The sequence below is a fragment of the Pelophylax lessonae genome (genome assembly GCF_965119305.1).
Source record: "Pelophylax lessonae genome assembly, chromosome: 11".
NCBI classification, from domain to species: Eukaryota; Metazoa; Chordata; class Amphibia; order Anura; family Ranidae; genus Pelophylax; species Pelophylax lessonae.
This window is the reverse complement of record NC_138778.1, coordinates 23983908-24008685: the sequence shown is the minus strand read 5'-3', so window position 1 is coordinate 24008685 and position 24778 is coordinate 23983908. Positions and strand designations below refer to the sequence as shown.

The 24778-nt window shown below is 45.5% G+C and overlaps 1 protein-coding gene across 1 annotated transcript in view; it reads left to right on the top strand.

The window, feature by feature from the left end:
- FASN (fatty acid synthase) overlaps window positions 1-24778 on the top strand; it is a 142045-nt gene that overhangs the window by 12654 nt on the left and 104613 nt on the right. The gene's annotated exons all lie outside the window — the stretch shown is intronic.

Below are 24778 nucleotides of genomic sequence, written 5' to 3'. Positions count from 1 at the left end.
TCCTCTCTGTGTGTGGAGAGGGAGGTGTCAGAGCCCCGCTGTCCTCTATGGGGGAATCGGATGAGAACGGACCGCCTGTCTATTCTCATCCGATCCCATCCGATCCGATCCCCTGGACGGATGGAAAATAGGGTTTCCATCCGTCCGGATTTCACGGACAGGATCGGATGCGGATGGCAGCCGGTGTCAGAGGAGATGTCTCCACTGGCATCCTCTGCCTCATAGGGATGCATGGAGGATCCGAACAGGTCCACCTAAAAAAACTGACAGGCGGATCTGATCGGATCACTCGTGTGAAAGAGCCCTTAGGCTGTGCACTTTGTAAAGTGCGGTTGCTCCAGAGCTTAGTACATGAGGGGAAGTTTCACTTTACAAAGTGTACCCAATCGCGTGCAAGGAAAATAACAAAGATAAAAAAACAGTATTTGATTGCACATGATTGGATGATGAAAGTGAGCTCATTTACTAAGCTCTGGGGCCAACTGCGACTGCACTTTGAAAATGGCCCAGTCTATTTTGCCGTTAGTAAATCCACCCCATAGTGTCACCATAAGCATTACAATCTGAATTACATCCAACATTGGATGTAATATGGGGACCTACCTAAACTATTCAATCAATCTCTATCCAATCAGTCAGGCCCTTGCGCTATATAAAGGTGGTCCCTGGGTTACAAACAAGATCGGGACTGTAGGTGGGTTCTTAAGTCGAATTTGTTTGTAAGTTGGAACAAGTACAATTTTCTCTATCGTTCATTGATGGACGCAGTCCTCTGATGCATATCAGTAGCGTTTTCGGCCATTTTGCGGTGGATTCTCTGCTGAGAATCTAGATGGGAGTGCCTGGAGGCGTTTTCCGGTGGGTGGAGCCCCTCCCTTCATCCCAGGCAGCTTCACTGCTCCCTCCCTTTTGGGGAGGGCTTCTGCTACATGTGCAGACGTCCTGGGAATGCATATTGGGGCTGTGGGTTCTGGAAGGTCAATCTCTCTCTTTTGGGGGACTTCAGAACCCACGGTCCCAATATGCATTCCCAGGACGTCTGCACATGTAGCAGAAGCCCTCCCCAAAAGGGAGTGAGCAGTGAAGCTGCCCGGGATGAAGGGAGGGGCTTCACCCACCGGAAAATGCCTCCAGGCACTCCCATCTAGATTCTCAGCAAAGAATCCACCGCAAAATGGAGGAAAACGCTACTGATATGTATCAGAGGACTGCGTCCATCAATGAACTTATGAGAAAAGGATTTTACGGTAAGTCAAAAATCCATTTTTTTCCCCCCAAATATAAACTTATTGAAGGGTAGAGTGAGGCAGGCCGCCAACATGCGTCGCCATCACACAATAAGAAAGAGACCATCATATTACACATTACAGAACCAAGGGTACATTAAGATCTGCAGCGTGAGAAAAAAACAGAACAATCAGTTAAGGATAACACAGATCTCTCTTTCCCGCTATGCATCCGCAACATAACCTTGGAAGCGTGACGCCCCCCACGCCACTCATTTTCTAAAAGAGAAAAAGAAATACCAAGAACAGCAAGAAAAGTCAAGAAATAGAAGGAAAAAGATAAAAGAGAAGGGGGAGAAGAAAAAGAAATAAACAAATAAATAATATAATGGGGTGGGGGGGACCGCCAGGCTGTTCCCCCTAACCCAACAGCAAGGGTATCCAACGATTAATCAGTCGATCCAGAAGGAACTTTTCGGGGGTATATGGACCCAGAAGAGCTACACCCTCACCCAACAGTACAAACAGGTTCCATACATACCATGTCTTAGAATAGCTCTCCCTTTTGTGTTGGGCCGTAAGTATCAAGTCTTCCATTTTATTTATTTCTTCAACCTTACGCATCCAACCAGGTATATTTTTTAAGTTTAGCTCCAGCCAAAATAATTATTTTTACATTTTTTGGATAGCATAGGGAAGGGTTATCACCCCTGTAAGATTTGTTTTGCTGTCTGTACCCCTGTTCAGAAGATTCCACCTCACTTTCTACCCCTGTGAGAACTGGATTTTGAAAATTTTGGGTTGCTGTGGAAACAAGGATTGGTGATAAAACTTCAGTGTGGACACCTTTTTCCAATGAGAACACTTACAGGAGTGAATTTCCCTTCCTAGGGGTAGATTTCTCTCTACTTCCCGTTGTCTCCCTCCGTTCGTAAGTAGCAGTCATATGTAAGTCGGATGTTTGTAACCAGGGGACCGCCTGTAGTTGGTAGATCTAAGGCTCCACTCCAACTAGTGTTACTCCGAAGTTGCTTGATTTCGAATGCGACTTTAGAGTGCGACTTTGATGCATCTTAGCTGCAACTTTACACTCTCTGGCATAGATTGGAACGGATGCACTAGTGGAAACAGAGCCCAACGGAGATTGTACAATCAGATTGTAACATGTGGTGAGTTTTTGGCAGAAGCTGGATTGGTAATCTATTACATTTGAGAGATCAAAGATTCCCTATGATGGAAGAACTCTAGGGACCTGGAGGGGGACGCTTTGAAGAAAAGAGAAAAAGATGGTTTTGTCCATCGTAACCAAATACTTTATCCCCCCCACCCCAAAGAAGAGTTTGCATGGCTGCTGCTGGCAGTGGCTCAACGTTTGCTCTGGTTTGAAGAAGTTTTATGATTTTCATGGAATTTGCAGGCATTTTGGGAAATAAATAGCAGTTTGGACCAGTTGTGGTTCATGAACATGACACACAAGAAGTGTGCTGAATATCCTCAGCAGAATTCCCATAAGAACTCTCCGTAACGGTCTCACAAATTGGCCTTCAAATATACGGCCGGAACATAGTAAGAGGTTTGTTCTCATTCCTGCATAGAAAAGGGCGATTGTTGTACTTCCAACTTGTCAGAAAATATTTGTATGTGAAAGCAAGTGACCCTGGAATCTGGAATAGATCTGATTTACAGGGAGAGTTCTAGATGCAGGAGGAAAAAAAGATTTCTTAGAGCAGTGATGATTAAACAGTGGTATTCGGACTTCGCAAGTCATGCGCCACGCCAAGTGGTCCCCGGTCTTCTTTTCTTCTTTGCTAGAAATATTGGAGTTGTTGGTCATTTATACCAGTAGTTCTCAACCACCATGGCCTCCTAAAGGGCAGAACTCTTCCTCCTATCGGGCCTTCAGCCAGCTGCAGATCCTTTAACCCCTCAAGAGTGCTTCCCAGCTCCCATATGGCACCCAACCTTCCAATGTTCTCTCAGCCTCCACAGTGCCCCCAAATCTGCCACAGTGTTCTCCCGCCTCCCACAGTGCCAACCAGTATTCCACATTGACCCCTGCCACCTGCAGTGGCCTGTAGCCTACTGTAGATCCTTTACCCTCCCTTGGTTCCCCAACCTCCAGCAGTGTCCTAGTCTGCCCCCAGCCTCCTACAGTACCTTCCTGCAGTGGCCCCCAATCTACTGCAGGACCTCTAGCCCCCATAGTGCCTCCAACAATGTCCTACATTGCCACCCCCCAAACTCCCAACTACCACAGTGCACTCCATCCTTTCACAGTATCCCCCAGCCTACTGCAGAGCCTCCAGCCCCCGTAGTGATCCCAGCCTTCGGATCTACAGTTCCCACTGTAATGACCTTGAGTCTACTGCAGAGCCTTCAGCCCCCAAAGTGCTTCCAACTTCCAATAGTGTCCTACACTGCCCCCCCCCAACCCCCGACATTGTTCTCCAACCTCCCACAGTACCCCCCAACCTACTGCAGAGCCTTCAGCGCCCCATAGTGATCCCAACATCAAACAGTGTTCTACAGTTTCCACTGCAATGACCCCGAGCCTACTGCAGAGCCTTCAGCCCCCAAAGTGCTTGCAACCTCCAACAGTGTCCTACCCTGTCCCCCCCCCCCCACCTCACACAGTGCTCTCCAACCTCCCCACAGTACCTTTCACCCTCCTACAGAGGCACCTGCCCCCTATAGTGACCCCACCCTCCAACAGTGTCCTACACTGTCCCCTCAACCACCCACAGTGCCCCCAGCCCCTGCCTCACCCTCAAGTCTCCCTGCAAACTCCCTAAAACCATCAATACCTACGTTGTGAATATTTTCCGGGCCTGGTCTCAATAAGGTTGGGAACCACTGATTTAGACCTTGGTGCTCCGCTGTGTCATCTACTGACGAGGCACCACTGGTTGGGGGGGTACAGGAATGGAGTGAGAAATGAAAGTTATACATTTAGCTGTGCTATGTGAAAGGTATAGCTGTTGATTAAGGTTTGCTTGACTTTAAAAAGTGTTCACAATGTAAAAGAAAAGCAGACCAATTTGACAAGGTCTGAAATCTTTTGCTTTGCCTTCTAAATTCGTATTTGTATTCCTAATTAAGCTCTTATTACCCCAGCCTAATGAATTGTCAGCTTTCTTTATTCCTTGCCCATCAAGGTTTGAGGTGTCCTCTCCCTTTTTCTTTATCCCCTTCCCCTTTTCTCCTTCTCTCCACTCTTAGTTGTTCTTCTGTATATTATTGTCAGTGGGAAGAATACCCTTCTTCCATTGGAGATCTGTGAGAAGAATGCTCCTTACATTGGTGGTCAATGGGAAGAATGTCTCTTGTTGGTCAGTGAGAAGAATATCCTTTACATTGGTGGTCAGTGGGTGGAAAGACTGTCCCTAATTTTGGTAGTCAGTGGTAGGAATGTAACTTATATTGGTAGTTAGTGGAAAGAATGTTCCTTTTATTGGTGGTCATTGGGAAGAAAGCCCCTTACGTTGGTGATCAATGGGAGGAATATCCCTTATATTGGAGGTCTGTAAGAAGAATGTGCCTTACATTGGTGGTCAGTGAGAAGAATGTTTTTTACATTTGTGATCAATGGGAGGAATATCCCATATGTTGGAGGTCCGTAAGAAGAATGTCCCCCAAATTGGTGGTCAGTGGGAAGAATGTCCCTTACATTGGTGGTCATTGGGAGGAATATCCCTTATATTGAAGGTCCGTAAGAAGGTCTGTCGGTTTAATAATCCTGTGTGCCCCTGTGTATGTGTTTTATAAAAATAAGCTGTTCTTTACCAGTTTTCAGAGTGCTGATCGCTGCTCACGGGACCGCCAGCTCTCTCCTCTTCCTGTCTGACAGCTGCAGCGGGCGGAGCCGAGGATTCCACAATGATGCCAGTGGGGAGGGGAGAGGAGAGAGCCAGCAGATCACGTGAGCGGCGATTGGCGCTCTAAAAATTGTTAAAGAACAGCTTATTTTTATAAAACACAGACACAGGGGCACACAGGATTATTAAACAGACAGGATGGTATGAAACTTTAAATTAAACTTCAGCAGCAAGAGGGGAGGGGGCGGGCACTGAAAAAGGAGCAGACAGGCAGACAGGCAGGGAGGGAGGGGGGAGAGAGGAGGACAGGAGGGCTGTGGATGACGAAGGCACGTAGACTGACCACAGTGTCAGGGCTCAGCAGCCATGGTATACCATGGTCAGTTTACAGAGGGGAAGGACATAACCAGGCAGGATCAGCCAGGTATTTTAGATAAAAGAAGCGGCAAAATTACTACAGAAGCACTGTGTGGTATAACATGCTTTAAGGGAACAGAATCAATATATAGATATTTTTTTAGGTTAACAAACGCTTTAAAGGAGTTGTAAAGTCAGAAGGTTTTTTTTTTTATCTTAATGCATTCAATTCATTAAGATAAAAAGCCTTCTGTGTGCAGCAGCCCCCTTCAGACCCCTAATACTTACCTGAGCCCCCTCTCTATCCAGTGATGTCCACTAGTGCTTCAGCCGTCCGGAACTCTCTCCTGATTGGCTGAGACACAGCAGCGGCGCCATTACCTCCCGCTGCTGTCGGTCAAATTCAGTTAGCCAATCAGGAGAGAGTTACGGGGCTACACGGAAACACGCTGCCCCCATAGTAAGCTGCTTACTGTGAGGGCACTCAACAGGAGTGTTTTTATACAATAAATTATTTGTCTCAGGATAATGCACTAGATCGATGCACCCTCTGTGTGTTTTTGTATGGTTAAATATGTGCCTAGCTAGTAGGGATGCACTGAAATGAAAATTCTGGGCCGAAACAGAAACCAAAAATTCAGGATGCCCTTGGCTGAAAACCGAAACTGAAAATTACTTTTTTCCCCCAAATGATTTTAAAATAGTTTTTTCTATCATTTCTATCTATTTTCTATCATATCATAGGAGTGGAGGAGGACGAGGAAGATCCTCCTTCGCTCTGCATGCTGGGTCCTCTTTTCGGCCTCACTTTCCTTGACCGTGACTTCACTGGTTGCTAAACTATTCTAGCAACTGGTCTAGCACAGGGCTGGTGAGGAGGTACAAACGGCGGGTCTCGGGAGTCGCCGCGGCCAGTCACGCACCATTTAAGTTAAAGTGAAAGCTGCTGTGGTGGCGGCCATTAATTTTCGCCATATATGACCCATTTTCGGCCGAAAATTTAGGTTGCCGAAATTTTGGTGCGCCACTACTAGCTAGTATTTTTCTCACTATGTGGGAGGTGCTTTTTACTAATGGAAGACATAGATCCATGTCCCTGCTTTGCAGGAACACAGGATCCATGCCTTCCATACTGACAGAATGGTGATCTGCCTGTTTTACATAGGCTGACTGCAATTCTGCCTGTGTATAGAATGATCAGCGGGTGCTGGAGGACATGGAGTCTGCCTGGCCTGCTGATCAGCTCCCGCTGTGCAAAAGCACAGGGGGAGGAGCCTCTGGTGGCGCGCATGTGTGCCCGATACCTGGGATTGCAGGTTCATGTGTATATGTACGTGATCCTGCGCAGCGCGGCCGCCCTGTAGCAGTAAATCTGCTTTGGGGTGGTCGGTAATTGGTTAAGTTGTCAGCAGAACAAGAATAGAGGGGGAAATCTTGCAGTGACAATGAATGAGACTGGAAGTTCCCTTTAAACCGGCATCACTCTGAGGCTGTACATTCCCACCGCCGGCTGATCCGGTGAGAGGATTCCTTCTTCTCCATGATGTAGTCATCACACAACAGAACAGCTTTGTAGGCTGAGATTAATCCCTGGCTCAGTCCGTCTCAGTACAACATTATGGCCTGACGCGGCACAGAGACGTTTCTTCTTCTTCTTTGTCTAGATCGGTCCATGTGTTAAGATGGTGCTCAGTGCCATGTGCATTCACACACAAAATGCCGTCCTTGGCTGGTGGTGGGCTCCAGCACCCGCACCCCCGTTATCCTGGGTAAAAATTCTCTGCGTCTGTGTCCCTGAATGACCAAGGAAAACAGGGCCCCACTGCTACATCAACAATGCTTTGTGTTCCTGTAATACGCGGCTGAAGTCATTGAGTTCTTCTGCATTGCCGGGCGGCGGGATTGTCTGTCAAACGTTCACTGGCTTCCAGACGACATCACCTCACCATGTTTACCCACTTCAGCTCCGGAAAGGTTTACCCCCCTTCGTGCTCAGACCTATGTTTGCGATACGGCACTGCGTTATTTTAACTGACAATTGCGCAGTTGTGCGACGCTGTACCCAAATACAATTTTTGTCCTTTACTTCCCACAAATAGAGCTTTCTTTTGGTGGTATTTCATCACCTCTGCGCTTTTTAGAAGAATTACCCCCTTACAAAGGAACAATGGTGTCATTGGGAATTTATCGGAGAGGCAAAAATTTCTCAAGGAGCCCCTAGCAACCTCAGGAGGAACCCTGGTTGAGAAACCTTGGTCTAGAAGCTCACGGTACTGAGGGAGTTTATTGTTTTGGGATACTTTGAAGGTGTACCTGAGGGGGGCCCATAAGTTCACCATATCATATATTAAACGTTCTTCCCGACAAGATGAGGGAGAAGTAGAAAAAAAATGTCAAACGGCTGAAGCAATTTATCCACCTCTAATCGTTTACACTGCGAATCTATGTCTCACATGTATTCAGATTATACTTCTGCCAATGCAAAGAGGTAAATTTTTTTACCCAGCAGAAATATTTTGAATGTGGCAAGCAGTCCAGTTGGTTGCTGGCTCATATAGGTAAACAACAAGTGAATAGCGGCCAGGACATTGATACCTACCTCTCGGATTTGTTGGTCCCTACACTGGCTCAAGAACAAGGTGAGGAGATGGAGGCAGATATAATTGTAGCAAACAGAAAAGAGCCGCTCAGGTGAGGCGAGGCACTCCGGTGCTGGTCGGATCCGCCATCCAATAGTCAGGTATTCTAAGAGAAAATTTGACCGCATTTCTCTTTGAATACCTGGAGGCAGATATAACAGAGGATGAGGTCAGGGAAGCAGTGGCATCGGTGGCTAAAGGGAAAGCATCGGGTCCAGAAGGTTTACCCATGGAGATGTACTGTCTAAATCTGGACATTTTTGGCCCTACTTAAACACAAATATATTCTACAGCTTTCCGGGAGGGGAGATTGCCACCATCTATGTACTCTGCCACTGTGGTCCTTATCAGTGGCGGCTGGTGCATGATAATTTTGGGGGGGGGGGGTGGCAAAACGAACATACCCCCCTTCCTCTTGCGGGATGGCCAGCCAGACGGCCGGCAAATCCACCACCACCAACCCCTGCGGGCTGGCCGGACGGCCAGCATCCTTACCTCCTCCTTCCCCGAGTGGCTGTGAGTCTCCTCCGGCCGTGTGTCTCCTCCCTCTTCCTGGCCAATGGCCAGTAAAATCGCCTCTCTTTTCAGCCAATCAGGAAAGGGGACTCACGACCCGCTTCCTGATTGGCTGGGAGGAGAATAAGTGTGATAATAGCGAATGTTCAATCAAGGGTGGGCTCTGCGCCCAGAGCCCACCCTTTTTTGAAGCCTATTAGAGCCTCTGGCTCTAATTAGATGCTTAAAAAAAACAACCCCTATTGGAATCCATGCGTCTGGTGCCCTGCATGTAGATTAGGGAGCCGGATGCATTGATTGGGGGGGGGGGGGGGTGCCGCCCCTGCGCCCCCCCAATGGCCGGGCCGCCACTGGTCCTTATAACTAACCCTAATAAGGACCCAGCTGACTGTGCGTCTTATCGCCCAATCTCTCTATTAAACATAGACTATAAAATTATCACGAAAATCTTGGCCAAGTGACTTAATGCAGTAATTCTTGGTATAATTCATCCAGACCAAGTTGCCTTTATGCCAGGAAAGTCCACATCTATCAATATCCGTAGAACACAAATGATAGTACAGCTTAAAGAATTTTGCCTGAATCTTGTGCATTGGCTTCATTAGACCCTGCAAAAGCCTTTGACTTAGAGTGGCCATTTCTTATGGCTGCGTTAACTTCCTTTGGATTTGGCACTAAGTTCCAAAAATGGGTCTCTATTCTTTATAGGGATTCTTCTTCCCATCTTCTAGTCAATGGTTTATTGTCCCCATCCATACAACTTCACAGGGGTACCAGACACGGGTGCCCTCTGTCCCCTTTATTATTTGCGGTAGCTATTGAGACCCTAGCACTGAGATTTTGGCAGTCTCCTCTCCTGAAGGGCATCACCATGGGTGAAAGGGCTGATATTATAGATCTATATGCAGATGACCTTATTCTGTATATGTGGGACACATCTATCTCATTAGGAGCAGCAATGCTAATAATTGATGGATTTGGCACTTATTCAGGCCTCAAATTTAATTGGAAGAAGTCGGCATTGATGCCTTTTTCATCTCAGGCCCTGCCCTGTGATGACATGCCAAGCCCCCTCGGGGTAGTGTCCTCGTTCAAATACTTGGGGATTAATATTACATTATCTCCTTTGGACACTTTAAAGAGGAAGTAAACCCTAAAAAAAAAATGAGTAAAAACCTGTAAAGACAAAGGCATAATTAGCTAGTATGCATCGCATACTAGCTCATTATGAAATACTTATTTTAAAAGGAAGCCCTCCCAGTGCCCCCCGCTTTCTTGTTTGCATCCTCCAGCCATCTGATTGGCCAGAGCGATTACATCAGTCCCGCTCATGCGTGCGGGAGCCTCCGTTCACGACATAGGGCTCTGAAGGAACGGCACGGGTGGCCGATCCTTCAGAGCGCATGCGCCGATGACGTCATCGGCTGCATGCACTGTAAATATCTCCTAAATTGATCATGTTAAGGAGATACTTACAGCACCTATAGGCAAAAGACTTTAAAGTCTGGGCCAGGCTCCCCTTGTCGGTGGCAGGCAGAATTAACCTCATAAAGATTATTCTTTTACCTAAATGTTTATAAGTGACATCTCATATGCCTATCTGAGTGCCTAAATCATTTTTTAAAACCCTGAATACATTATTTGTTTCTTTTATTTGGGCTAATTACAGACGTAAACTCAAACTTTCTATTTTACAACGCCCTAAGGTTGAGGCGGGAATGGCGCTGCCGAAGTTATATTATTACTACCTGGCTGGGCAGCTGCGCCATTTGATTGACTGGTTGGTACGCCGGCGGTGGTTGAGTTATATCTTGCTTATGTACTTAAACACCTGTTGGTGGCGCTGGAGGCACCTACAGCCGTGCTGGGTAAGCGACATATCCCATTACTGACCTTAGCCCGCACGGTGTGGAGGGCAGCCAAAAGAATTGCAGATTTTGGAGGCATTAATGAAGCTCTTCCACTCTGGCATAACCCGATGTTTCCCCATTAACGGCTATTTACAGATTACTACTATTGGGAGTGTAGGGGAATGCTCACCCTGGGAGATGTATATGATGGAATGTTTTGGTCTCTTTTGATGTATTGCAGAGGAAATGTGAACTTCCCCGAACTAATTTCTATAGATATCTCCAGCTTTAGCATGTGGAGTCAGACTCATTTTAGTGCCCATGACACTAGCTTTTCTAATTACCCAATGATGGGTGTATTCCGGTCACATGGACCTAGCGGACATATTTCTATTTTATACTCACATTTATTGTCTATTACAACCAACAAAACCCCATTGGTAGTTTGCATTAAATGGCAACAACTCATCCCTGATTTGTCCGATGAGGATTGGGAGGAAGCCTGCTCTTCTCATCTCTCTGTATCCCCGGCTGTTAATAATAAAATAATTCACCTATATATGTTGCATCAATCATATGTGACCCCAGTTGGACTGCATGCAATGCATCACTTGCCTACCCCTACATGCACTCAGTGTACTTGTCCACAGGCGGACTTTGCGCATGTTATGTGGCTGTGTCCTGTCATAGCAGGGTACTGGCAGCGGGTGACAGATGTACTGTCTGCAGTCTTATCTGTCCCGGTTCCATGCACCCCACTGATATGTTTGTTGGGGGTCTTAGACGAAGAACGGTGGCCGAGACATACTCAAACTATGTTCATGGAAACATTATTCTTAGCTCGTAAGGCTGTAGTGCCTAAATGGATCCAACCCACCCCTTCCTCCATACGTATGTGGCTACAATTGGAAAAATCAAGTGTTGCCTTATGAAAAACTCATTTTTCAACGTAGAGGTTGCCCAACTAAGTACAATAAGGTCTGGGATGCATGGTGTTCCTCTGCTCTTACCGTAACTAAAACACCTGGAAAAATGGCTAAGGGTATTGGGTACCACGCCACAAATCTGTTCATTCTCAATTGTCTATATGTATGTTTGTTCTGTTTCTTCTCAGTCTTCATCAATCTAAGTCTATATTTTACTGAGCATGTATATCTGGTCTGTAATGATGTGGAATGCTGCACATTTGCTGCTTTGATATTCTACTTTTGTACTGTACTGTACCTCAGGGCTCGACAAATCCCAGGCGCCAGGTCGCATTGGTGACTAGAATTAGTGATCTGGCACCTGGGCTGCTCTGCAAGAGGTGTCTTGTCCCCGTGCGCAACCCCCCCCCCCCAGCCACTCCGGGACTAAGATGGCGCCAGGGCCTGTAATTGAGGCCGTGGCTAGGCGGCCTTCTTGAGTGAGATGCTTCTATTGGGGAACTGGCGCCCTCTTGTGGTGGCCGGGGGTGTGACTAGCAGTTACTAACGGCGCTGAGTGTTTCCCCTGCCTGTTCTCACAGCTTCATCTGGCGTCCTTTGTTTAATGGTAAGTGGACAGGGAGTGTGGGGCAGTTGGTTGGAACAGCCTCAGTTCTTATCACACCCTCACAAAACATGGAAACAGTTTATTAATTTTTTTTTTTTCATTAAAATTAATTTTTTTATATTTTTCATCATCTCCCTGCCATTCCACAGCCACACAGCCGAATGCCTCTTTCACACGGGCTGTCTGATCAGGTCGGTCTGTCAGTTATTCAGGCAGACCTGATCGGACCCTTAAGTCTCCTCTATGGAGCCGTGGATATCCGCTGACAACCGCCGCTGATAATGGCTAAACCGCCGGCAACAAAAGTGAGTACACCCCTAAGTGAAAATTTCCAAATTGAGCCCAAAGTGTCAATATTTTGTGTGACCACCATTATTTTCCTGCACTGCTTTAACCCTCCTGGGCATGGAGTTCACCAGAGCTTCACAGGTTGCCACTGGATTCCTCTTCCACTCCTCCATGACGACATCCCGGAGCTGGTGGATGTTAGAGACCTTGCGCTCCTCCACCTTCCGTTTGAGGATGCCCCACAGATGCTCAATAGGGTTTAGGTCTGGAAACATGCTTGGCCGGTTGAGGGGAACCTGTCCTGTTAAACCGCTGTATGATCTTGGCCACCGTGCTGCAGCTCAGTTTCGGGGTCTTTGCAATCTTCTTATAGCCTAGGCCAGTGATGGCGAACCCTGGCACCCCAGATGTTTTGGAACTACATTTCCCATGACGCTCAAATACACTGCAGAATCCATGAGCATAATGGGAAATGTAGTTCCAAAAAATCTGGAGTGCCAAGGTTCGCCATCACTGGCCTAGGCCATCTTTATGTAGAGCAACAATTCTTTTTTTTTCAGATTCTCAGATAGTTCTTTGCCATGAGGTGCCATGTTGAACTTCCAGTGACCAGTATGAGAGAGTGAGAGCGATAACACCAAATTTACCACACCTGCTCCTCATTCACACCTGAGACCTTGTAACACTAATGAGTCACATGACAGCGGGGAGGGTAAAAAGGCTAATTGGGCCCAATTTGGACATTTTCACTTAGGGGTGTACTCACTTTTGTTGCCAGCGGTTTAGACATTAATGGCTGTGTGTTGATTTTGTTTTGAGGGGACAGTAAATTTGCACTGTTATACAAGCTGTACACTCACTACTTTACATTGTAGCAAAGTGTAATTTCTTCAGAGCCGGTTCACACTGGGGCGACTTGTCAGGCGACCTGGTCGCCTGACAAGTCGCCGCGGGTCGCCTGCCATAGATTAGCACAGGACCCGTTCTAATAGGAGCGACACAAGTCGCTCCGACTTAGAAAAAGGGTCCTGAGCTACTTTGGGGCCACCTGGAGCGACCTGCATTGACTTCAATGATATGAAGTCCGTGCATGCCGCTCCGAGGTCGCGGTGCGGGCTGCGCACCGCGACTTCACAGGTCGCCCGGCAAATTTGGGTCGCGCCTATGTGAACCGGCTCTCAGTGTTGTCACATGAAAAGATAGAATAAAATATTTACAAAAAATGTGAGGGGTGTACTCACTTTTGTGAGATTCTGTATACGTGGACACAGCAGGTAGAGGAAGTCTAGAAGGGAAGTCTCCCCAATGGGACTGGCAGAGGTTTTATCAAGCATGGCAAATAAAGGGTGTAGGCTTTGAATATATTATTAATGCATTTGTCTTGTGAGTTTCTCCAGACAAGGACTTTTGTCTGGAGGATTCTAGAGATAAAAATACGAATTCCCCGGTGTGAAGGTAAAAATCACAAGGGAGATTTATAGATAATTTTCTCTGTGTGTGCTTGGTACTGTTCACTGCTGGGAACTGTCTTCTATATAACGTTTATATGGCCTGACCCCAAGTCTCCTCCGTTATTAAATGTCTTCATTTTTTATGCTTTTTCCAGTTATAGGTGAAGTCTGGGGGGTAAAATGTCACTTTTAGGGTGGACTGGCCTTTTAATGCTTGTTAAAAAAAAAAAAGAAAAATCGGTAACCATACGATAACTCTATCTCACCTTTAAACCTATATATACAAGTGTGTAGTTTCAATATTTGCTTAGGCTACTTAAACAGCACCGATTATGATAAATGCATGTCATTGCAGGGCTTTTGTATTTAAAGTGGAGTTCCACCCTGGGAAAGTTTTTTTTTTAATAAAAATACCCCGGGACAGTCAGGGCTAGTGCATTCCACAATGGATAGCCTCTGATCTGTCCCGGGTTGCACTTACCTGTTAGGACAAATACGTCACTAGCTTGTGAGGGTCTAGGGAGCGAGCGCGCGCCCCCGGAGGCGCGCTCCCGCTCCCGAGTGGTCACGGACCCCCCCGCGCGTGTGACCGGCGGACCCGATGTCCGCCGGCCACTCTGCGATCGGCGGGGGAGAGGGAGAAAGTCAGGCAGCTTGTGTAAACAAGCCACCTGTCATTCTCCTCGCTGTATGAGAGCTGATCATCTGGATCTACTATGTAGATCCGTTGATCAGTCTGCATACAGCTGAAGCCCCAGCCAATCACAGTTAGAATCACGCCCCTAGGGACACACACAGCCCCTCCCTCTCAAATAAAGTTAACCCCTTCACTACCAGTGTATTTTTACAGTAACAGTGCATATATATAGCACTGATTACTGTAGAAATGTCACTGGTAACCCCAAAAGTGTCAAAAATGTCAGTCAAGGGTCCGATCTGTCCGCCCCAATGTCGCAGTACCGCAAAAAAAATCGCAGATCGCCGCCATTACGCGTTAAAAAAAAAAACAACAAAAATGACAAAAATCTTACCCTTTGTTAGTAAACACAATAACTTTTGCGCAAACCAATCAAAATACGCTTTTTGCGATTTTTTTTACCAAACATAGGTAGCATAAAACAAATTGGCCGAAAATTTTAAAAAATTTTGATTTTTACATTTTTTTTGGGGGAATTTCATATAAAAAAAAGGGAAAAATATTGCTATTTTTGCAAAATGGACGCTCTTTTTTTGTTTATAGCGCGTGATCAAAAAATCGCACAGGTGATCAAATACCGCCAAAAGAAAGCTCTGTTTGTGGGAAAAAAAGGACGCCAAATTCGTTTAGGTACAGCGTCGCACAACCGCGCAATTCTCCGTTAAAGTCACGCAGTGCCGAATCGCAAAATACCCCCTGGTCGGAATGGGGGTAAAATCTTCCGGGGCTTAAGTGGTTAACTTGAAAACGTCTTGTCCAGCGCTGCCATCTCAGATGTGGGCAGCTTGAAGCCAGCGAGATCCTCTTCGGCGTCCTCTTCCGCCTTCTTCGGTCCCACGATGCCCTGCGCCGGCCCAGACGTCACTTCCGGGTCGCGCGCGTCATCCCTCCACAGCTTCTGGGCATGCCCAGAAGCTGTTTAGAAGGGGATGACGCGCGCGCCCCGGAACTGACGTCGGGGCCGGTGCAGGCGCAATGATTCCTGGGAGCGATGACATTCAGCTCCCAGGAATCATTGCAGAGCCAGGAAGTGACGACGGGCCGCGGCCGAGGAAGGAGGAAGGAGGAAGTAAGGTAAGTATATTTTCTTCGCTACGAGGTAAGTAAAAAAAAAAAAAAAAAATGCGATTATCCATTTCTTTTTCAGGTGACCCGGAGCGAGAAGATGGAGGTAAGTATAAATTAGGGTGGAACTCCACTTTAAATGACATCATTTACTTGAATTGGATTGCACTATAAAAGAGTTAAAGCTGAATTTTGGGCAAAAAAGGAAACTTTCATGAAATCATATTCATATTTAGCCACAAAGGATATAAATGCACTTTTTGTGCATCTAATGTATTTGCAAACCTAGACATTACCACGTAAAAGAAGCGGTGATACCATCCTAATTTATTTATTATTATTATTTCAGGTACTTATATAGCGCTGTTAATTTACGCAGCCCTTTACATATGCATTGTACATTCACATCAGTCCCTGCCCTCAAGGAGCTTACAATCTAAGGTCTCTAACTCACATACATACACAGTAGGGCCAATTTTTTTTTTATACAGGATTCAATTAACCTACCAGCATGTCTTAATGCTGTGCATAGCCTGTGCAGAGAGCAGAGATGTGGGAGGGGCTTAGTAGTCCACTCCCTCATAGGCTGCCTGCAGAGAACTACAGGAGGGGGGGTGGAGACTAGACCAGTCATCCTGCACAAGGAGAGAGAGCAGCAGTGAGCGGTCTTTATCCGCTTCCGGACCACCCACCGCATATATACTGCGGCAGGGCGGCCCTCCTGCGCGAACCGACGTAGGGCTACGTCGGTCGCGCGCCTGCAGCTAGGGGGCAAGCGCGCTCCCACCCCCTCATGGCAGCAGGGACTCCGATGTAAGGGGTAAGCGGCTCCGATTGCCGCCTGACACCCGCGATCGTTCCCCGCTGAGAGAGAACGGTCAGCTGTTGTAAACACAGCTGACCGTTCTTCTACCTGGAATGATCACAGAGCCCATGTGATCCTTCTATATAGGATCACAGGTCTCTGTGATCATTTCACAAGCCACGCCCCCATACAGTTAGAATCACTCCCCTAGGCTTACATTTAACCCCTTGATCACCCCCAGTACTAACCCCTTCCCCAATAATACCACAATATGTAGCGCTAACATCAGCAGTGATCAATCAAATTGAAAATAATTGTGAACATAAATATAATCAAATTATTCATATAAATGGAAAATCATATCAGTGAAATGTCCATATCAAAAAAAATATAAGGTGAAAATAAGTTGTAAAAATAAAGTTCATAGGATATAAAACTGTGCAACAAAAAAAAAAGAGTGGACAACAAGTTCCAGCATAGGTGATGGTAGATAGGAGACCTTAATCCCAAGGAAGATTAACCCCTTCCCTGCCAGTGTCATTATTACAGTAAGGGCTCTTTCACACAGGCCATCCGATCAGATCCGCCTGTCAGTTTTTTAGGCGGATCTGATTGGATCCTCCATGCAGCTCTATGGGGCAGCAGATGTCAGCGGAGACACCGCCGCTGACACCCGCTGCCATCCGCATCTGATCCTGTCCGTGAAATCTGGACGGATGGAAACCCTATTTTTCCATCCATTCAGGGATCGGATCGGGCAGGTGGTCTGCTCTCATCCGATCCCCCATAGAGAGCAGCAGGAGTTGTGACACCTCCCTCTCCGCACTGCAAGCAGAGACGGAGCTGTCATCCACCGGCTCAGCGGGGGTCTGTGTATCGATCCCAGCTGAGCAGCACGGATCCGCCTACGGAGGCGGACCGTGTGAAAGAGCCCTAACAGTCCATATTTTTAGCACTGATTACTATAATAATGTCACTGGTCCCCCCAAAAGTGTCAAAAATGTCAGTTAGGGGTCCGATCTGTCTGCCTAAATCTCGCAGTCCAGCAAAAAATTGCAGGTCGCCACCATTACTAGTAAAAAAAAAACAATAAAAATGACACAAATCTTTCCCGTAGTTTGTAGACGCAATAACTTTTGCGCAAATCAATCAAAATATGCTTATTGCGCTTTTTTTTTTTACCAAGAATATGTAGCAGAAAACAAATTAGCCTAAAATGTTAAAAAAATTTTGATTTTTAATTTTTTTTGGGGAATGTTATATAGCAGAATGTGAAAAATATTGTTTTTTTTTTTTTTCAGAATTGTCGCTCTTTTTTTGTTTATAGCGCAAAAAAAAAAAAAAAATAATAATTGCAGAGGTGATCAAATACCACCAAAAGAAAGCTCTATTTGTGGGATAAAAAGGACATCAATTTTATTTAGGTACAGCGTCGCACAACTGCGCAATTGTCCGTTAAAGTAACGCAGTGCGGAATCGCAAAATATGGCCTGGTCAGGAAGGGGGCAAATCCTTCCGGTCCAGAAGGGTTATTAGGAAGCTCCTGCACAGAGGGAAAGTCTCACACTGGATTCCTGCACAGATCTGGATAAAACACACAAAGCACATCGAATTTTAAGGAAGAATTCTTGTCTTATATTTAGACAATATTTGCTTATCCCAGGGTTCAGCTTGTAATATCCCTGGGTGACAATGTCCGTGTTTCAAGAGATTATCAGACAGAAGATATGTGGAATGACGGCGATATAACAGGAAAAATGAGTTTCCGGTACATCTCTCCCTTCCTCTCCGATAAACCGACAGAGAACTAAAAACTGAGACTTTGGGGGAGATTTAATAAAGCTGGTGCATGCAGAATCGTGTGCAGCTGTGCATAGTAACCAATCAGCTTCTAAATTCAGCTTGTTCAATTAAGCTTTAATACAACCTAGAAGCTGATTGGCTACCATGCACAGCTGCACCAGATTCTGTGTGCACCAGTTTTAGTAAATCTCCCCCTTTGTGTCCTCCTATTACCTACAATTACACTTCACATAGAACATTACAACAACAGATAACACACGGGGGGGATTTACTAAAACGGGAGAGTGCAAACTCTGGTGCAGCTCTTCATACACTGCTCAAAAAAATGAAAGGAACACTAATCAGAGTATAGCATCCTCTGTGCAAGGGGGAACAGGATGAGCACTGCCAGAGCCCTACAAAATGACCTCCAGCAGGCCACTGGTGTGAATATCTCTGACCAATCAGAAACAGACTTCATGGGGGTGGCCTGAGGGCCCGACATCCGCTAATGGGCTCTGTGCTCACTGCCCAGCACCCTGGAGCTCGATTGGCTCTGAACCCCAGAATTGGCAGCTCCGCCACTGGCACCCTGTGCTTTTCACAGATGAGAGCAGGTTCACCCTGAGCTCATGTGACAGATGAGAAACGGTCTGGAGAAGCTGTGGAGAACGTTATTCTGCCTGTAACATCGTTCAGTATGACCGGTTTGGTGGTGGGTCAGTGATGGTCTGGGGAGGCAAATCCATGGAGGGACGCACAGACCTCTACAGGATAGACAATGGCACCCTGACTGCCATTCGGTATTTGGATGAAATTCTTGGACCCATTGTCAGACCTTATACTGGTGCAGTGGATTTTGATTCCTCCTGGTGCACGACAATGCTCGGCCTTATGTGGGAAGAAGATGCAGCCAGTTCCCGGAGGATGAAGGAATTGACACCATTGAATGGCCCCCACGCATGCCTGACCTAAATCCCATTGAACACCTCTGGGACATTATGTTTTGGTCCATCCAATGCCTCCAGGTTGCACCTCAGTCTGTTCAGGAGGTCAGTGATGCCCTGGTCCAGATCTGGGAGGAAATTCCCCAGGACACCATCTGTCATCTCATTAGGAACATCCCCCAACGTTGTCAGGCATGCATACAAGCACGTGGGGGCCATACAAATTACCATTTTGAGTTTCTCCAATGAAATTTTAGCAAAATGGACTAGCCTGCTGCATCATTTATTCATTTTGATTTTCGGGGTTTCTTTGAATTCAGCCCTCTGTAGGGTGATAAATTACATTTCCATCAAACAATGTGGCATCCTTTCCTTCCTAACACACTACCCAGTCCATACCAGTATAGATCCTAACACATTACCCAGTCCATACCAGTATAGATCCTAACACATTACCCAGTCCATACCAGTATAGATCCTATCACATTACCCAGTCCATATCAGTATAGATCCTATCACATTACCCAGTCCATACCAGTATAGATCCTAACACATTACCCAGTCTATACCAGTATAGATCCTAACACATTACCCAGTCCATACAAGTATAGATCCTAACACATTACCCAGTCCATACCAGTATAGATCCTAACACATTACCCAGTCCATACCAGTATAGATCCTAACACATTACCCAGTCCATACCAGTATAGATCCTAACACACTACCCAGTCCATACCAGTATAGATCCTAACACACTACCCAGTCCATACCAGTATAGATCCTAACACATTACCCAGTCCATACCAGTATAGATCCTAACACATTACCCAGTCCATACCAGTATAGATCCTAACACATTACCTAGTCCATACCAGTATAGATCCTAACACATTACCCAGTCCATACCAGTATAGATCCTAACACATTATCCAGTCCATACCAGTATAGATCCTAACACATTACCCAGTCCATACCAGTATAGATCCTAACACATTACCCAGTCCATATCAGTATAGATCCTAACACATTACCTAGTCCATACCAGTATAGATCCTAACACATTACTCAGTCCATACCAGTATAGATCCTAACACATTACCCAGTCCATACCAGTATAGATCCTAACACATTACCCAGTCCATACCAGTATAGAGCCTAACACACTACCCAGTCCATACCAGTATAGATCCTAACACATTACCCAGTCCATACCAGTATAGATCCTAACACATTACCCAGTCCATACCAGTATAGATCCTAACACATTACCCAGTCCATACCAGTATAGATATCCAGCATGAGATTTGTCCCCATTGAGACCTGATGTGTTTTCAAAGTGTTCCCTTCATTTTTTTGAGCAGAGTAGAAACCAATCAGCTTTCAGATTTTATTGTCAAAGCTTCATTGAACAAGTTGAAGTTAGAAGCTGATTGGTTTCCATGCACAGCTGCACCAGTTCTACTAAATCTCCCCACTGTAACAATTAGGGCTCATGCACACTGCAACTCAAAGAAGCTCAAAGAAGCGGCTCCTACAGGCTTTTGAGCTTTTTTTGAGCTCTCGTTTTTTTTCTGCCTGGAAACTCCCCTCCATGTTAGCCAATGTGTCCACTATGGCTTTTTCAGGAGTTTACAGGTCTATGCTCCTACAGGTAGAAAAAAACCCGCCAAACTTGTGTTTTTGAGAGGAGCTTTCGAGCAGAAAAGATGCCGAAGTGCGTAAAAAAGCATGAAAAAGCGTAAAAAGCTCAAAAAAGCTCACAGAAGCTTGAAAATGCAGAAAAAAAAATAAAATGAAATGAGCTGAGGGGAGAGTTTCTGAAAAAAAAACGTACAAGACAATGCAAAAAAGCACAAACTTCTTCAAGCTTTAAGGCTGTGAAATAAAAGCTCAAATGCCTGAAAAAGCAGCTTCTTTTTTGAGCTGCAGTGTGCATGACCCCCCCTAGAGCAATGGTCTCCAAACTGCGGCCCAGGGGCCAGATACAGCCCTTTGCTTACTTTTATCTGGCCCTTGGGGCACTATTACATCCTCTAATACCAACAGCAGGGCATAACCCCCCCCCCCCACTGACACCAATTAAAGGGGTACAATTCTTCCCAATGACACCAACAATGGGGCCAATGACATCAATGATGGAGCCCAATTCCTCCCAATGACACCAACAATGGGGCCCGATGACATCAATGATGGAGCCCAATTCCTCCCAATGACACCAACAATGGGGCCCAATGACATCAATGATGGAGCACAATTCCTCCCAATGACACCAATGATGGGGCCCAATGACATCAATGATGGAGCACAATTCCTCCCAATGACACTAACAATGGGGCCCAATGACATCAATGATGGTGCACAATTCCTCCCAATGACACCAACAATGGGGCACAATGACATCAATGATGGTGCACAATTCCTCCCAATGACACCAACAATGGGGCCCAATGACATCAATGATGGAGCACAATTCCTCCCAATGATACCAACAATGGGGCCCAATAACATCAATGATGTAGCACAATTCCTCCCAATGAAACCAACAATGGGGCCCAATGACATCAATGATGGGGCACAATTCCTCCCAATGACACCAACGATGGGGCCCAATGACATCAATGATGGAGCACAATTCCTCCCATTGAGACACCAACAATGGGGCCCAATGACATCAATGATGGAGCCCAATTCCTCCCAATGACACCAACAATGGGGCCCAATAACATCAATGATGTAGCACAATTCCTCCCAATGAAACCAACAATGGGGCCCAATGACATCAATGATGGGGCACAATTCCTCCCAATGACACCAACGATGGGGCCCAATGACATCAATGATGGAGCACAATTCCTCCCAATGACACCAACAATGGGGCCCAATGACATCAATGATGGAGCACAATTCCTCCCAATGACGCCAACAATGGGGCCCAATGACATCAATGATGGAGCCCAATGACACCAACAATGGGGCACAATGACATCAATGATGGTGCACAATTCCTCCCAATGACACCAACAATGGAGCCCAAATGACATCAATGATGGAGCAAAATTCCTCCCAATGACACCAACAATGGGGCCCAATGACATCAACAATGGGGGACAATACCTCCCATTTACACCAATAATGGGGCACAATTACTCCCAGTGAAACAAACAATGGGGCATTATTTTTCCCACTGACGTCAGGACCTTTTCTAATCCCACTGGCCACAGTCCGGCCCCCGTGAAGTCCGAAGAACAGTAAACCGGCCCTTTGTTTGGAAAATTTGGAGATCCCTGCCCTAGAGTTACATAATTATCAACATTCATACATGACATTGGTAGCTCTGGTATATAACATGCAATGGGGTTCATTTACCAAAGGCAAAACAACTGTGCACTTCGCAAGTGCAATTTCTCCAGAGCTTAGTAAATAAGGAAAGGCTTCACTTTACAATGAGTACCCAATCACATGCAAGGAAAATAAAAATAAAGTGCATTTTTGCTTGCACATGATTGGATGATGGAAGTCAGCAGAGCTTCCCCTAATTTACTAAACTCTGGAGCAACTGCACTTGCAACATGCACAGTCTATTTGCCTTTAGTAAATGTTTCAGGCCATGGCGGCGTCGGATGGTGTCACAGGAGGTACCATTGGAATCCTGGCGATCAGCTGAAGAGAATGTGTCTGTTGCAAAGCTCTGGCAGGGAAGACGATCGTTGGCAGGATTATTCTTGGGAGCTCCGTGAGGCTAGACTACTCACATGCCCAGTTTGGCCATGCCCAACCCCCCCCCCCCCCCAGCCTTTAGTAAATTAACCCAAATGTTTCTTAGTGTTTTGGGTGTAATGCTAATTTAGGAATCAAACATTTCCCCGATTGTTAGTGAATTCGCTTTTCAGCACCCTGGACAAGGGTGGGACCCAACGGAAGATTGGCTAACAGTGGAATGACCTATAGTGAATATGCAACCCCCTTCACCAACCTGGCCACCTAGCATCTCTAAAATAATGTAATACTGCTCTGGGCTTCAAGAGCAGCCAGTCACATGACTGTGTACCTAGGCATTTGATCAAGTGATCTCATATTCTACACATACAGTATCTCACCAAATTAAGTACACCCCTCACATTTTTGTAAATGTTTTATTATATCTATTCATGTGACAACACTGAAGAAATTACACTTTGCTGCAATGTATAACACTTGTATAACAGTGTAAATTTGCTGTCCCCTCAACATAATTCAACACACAGCCATTAATGTCTAAACCACTGGCAACAAAAGTGAGTACACCCCTAAGTGAAAATTTCTAAATTGGGCCCAAAGTGTCAATATTTTGTGTGGCCACCATTATTTTCCAGCACTGCATTAACCCTCTTGGGCATGAAGTTCACCCGAGCTTCACAGGTTGCCACTGGAGTCCTCTTCCACTCCTCCATGATGACATCACAGAGCTGGGGGATGTTAGAGACCTTGTGCTCCTCCACCTTCTGTTTGAGGATGCCGCACAGATGCTCAATAGGGTTTAGGTCTGGAGACATGCTTGGCCAGTCCATTACCTTTCCCCTCAATTCCCCTCAGCTTCTTTAGCAAGGCAGTGGGGTTGTTTGGGGTCGTTATCATGGAATACTGCCCGAAGGGAGGGGATCATGCTCTTCTTCAGTATGTCACAGTACATGTTGGCATTCATGGTTCCCTCAATGAACTGTAGCGCCCCAGTGCCGGCAGCACTCATGCATCCCCAGACCATGACACTCCCACCACCATGCTTGACTGTAGGCAAGACACACTTGTCTTTGTACTCCTCACATGGTTGCCGCCACACATACTTGACATCATCTGAACCAAATAAGTTTATCTTGGTCTCATCAGACCACAGGACATGGTTACAGTAATCCATGTGCTTAGTCTGCTTATCTTCAGCAAACTGTTTGCAGGCTTTCTTGTGCATCATCTTTTTTTTAAAGACGTGTTTCGCTGAAAAGTCTGCTTCATCAGGACCCTAAATCTCACATGCCAATACAGCTGGACACTTACAAAAAGTCATCAAACTCAACCTTGCTTAACCTCCCTGCCGGTATGATTCTGTCAGGAATTCTGTTCCAAAAGCGGTACAATTCTTTTCATGGAAATTTGGCGTTATGTATTATAGGCCTACAATTCTTAGTAATTACTGACTTAAACCTGACCAAAACAAGTCTCTAGTAGACATCCCAGATGTGATAAATTTGAAACACAAACAAGTGAATTATAATCGAATCAATAATATTATTTTATTATTTAATATATATTATATATAATAAAATTATATTATTGATTAGATTATAATTCATGCGTTATATCGCATGAATTATAATCGAATCAATAATATAATTTTATACATATATATATATATATATATATATATATATATATATATATATATATATATATGTGTGTGTGGGTATATAGGTATATATATATATATATATATATATATATATATATATATATATATATATATATATATATATATATATGTGTGTGTATATAGGTAAATATATATATATACATATATATATATATATATATATATATATATATATATATACATATATATATATGCATATATATAATATAAAATGTGTTATGTGTTTTGTGCAACGTTTTTTTTTTTTTTTTTTTAATTTCCCTCCCTAGTTCCGCTCCCATGCAGCATTGCTGCTGCAGGGAACGGAACTAGGAAGTCCTCCTACCGACAGACGAGCGGCGGAGATCTCGGCTGGCGGTCACAGCAATGAGAGCTCATCGCTGGATCGCCAGGATAAGGTAAG